Below are 1,498 nucleotides of genomic sequence, written 5' to 3'. Positions count from 1 at the left end.
TTTTCTAAAATTCCTTCTCCAGCTTAGGATTTCACAACTTCATTTTGCGAAAGACTGCTCAACATTTTTTTATTCCTTGCATCATTGGTTATTTCATCTCAATCTCCACCAATTCATATTCTCGTTCTCTATTCGTTTTCAAGCTTTGTTTGATCTTTCTCCTCTGGAAGCAAGTCCGAGACCAAACCACCATAACCCCATTCCCTGCTCTTTCATGGAATCGACTTTTACCTTCTCAAAAATCTCAAACCATGTAAAATACTAAAGAAACAGTCAACATGAGACTGGAGTATTTTCTTGAGCCAAAAAAAAACAAACAGTGAAAGAAGAAAACAGAGGATGAAGGAAAATTACTATCATGAAAGATAAAAGCCCAATGAAAATGTATCACAAGATGGATCTAAGGGCTCCAAACAGGTGGGGATGATCTGGAGATCCTCAATATTACAAGCTTAAAACCAAACTAGGCTCAAGGAAGATCCAGCCATTTACAGAGAAGAATATCAAGAGTAACAGAGAGAAGCATAACAGAGCATCATATACAAATAAGCATGTTCAATCAAAACAATCCTGTGGCCCTTGACGTCCACAGCAAACAATAAAACCCTGCTCACGGATCAGCAGAGAATCAAACAGAGAATGATGCAAGACATCAAGAGACGGGAACATACCAAACTCAAGGTAGATTTACCTGAAACTAGCAAAGGACTTCTTCACCAGCAAGCTTTATCCCCCAAGCTAGCTCCACTCTCTGAATATTCCTCCAGTAGCAAAAACTTGACTCTCAAGCAAGAAAATCGTCTCTGAATGTGAATCTCTCCCCTCTCCAGCTAAAACTCCGGGAAGGAAACCACTCTCCTCACAGCCCTAAACTGCAGCTGCTCCCCAAGCTCAATCTTCTCAAGAGAAAAAAATATCTCTCTGTATCTCAGAAAACTCTCCCTGGAATCCTTCTCCCCCCTCTCTCTCTTGCAGCTGGCAGCTAAAGATATCCTCAACGGCCAGACGGCCAGACGACACCCCCTTGCAGCTGCCTGCCTCCACCACCCCTTCATGCAGCTGGCAACCTTCCCATAACAGAAGATACGCTCCCCTGATTCCAGAATGTTCTTCACTTTCCAGGTGTCTCCCTCTGATTGGTCCATCAATTCCACCATAGTGATTCCACTAGTAGCCAACCCTAGAGTGACACGTGGCTAGCCAAGGCTCTTCCACGTGGCAAAATCAGCTACAGCAAAGAATGACCTAAATGGGGTCTACAATTTGTTTTATAAAACATTAAATAACAATTCTTATTGTTTTTCACACTGGGTTTTGAAAACAATTATCAAATAATATCATAATCACACCTAATCCTTGAACAAAAGAAAATAAAAGGATAAAATAGAAAAAAAAAAAGAAAAAAAATATAAATCTTTTAAATTGTGGGGAAAGAAATAAATTGAAAAATATTATTCTCACTGTTTTGTTTTAATATCATAAATATTATTTCTAAAAA

The sequence above is a fragment of the Vitis vinifera genome, chromosome 3 (genome assembly GCF_030704535.1).
Source record: "Vitis vinifera cultivar Pinot Noir 40024 chromosome 3, ASM3070453v1".
Classification (NCBI taxonomy): domain Eukaryota; kingdom Viridiplantae; phylum Streptophyta; class Magnoliopsida; order Vitales; family Vitaceae; genus Vitis; species Vitis vinifera.
Note: the sequence above shows the minus strand (reverse complement) of the source record.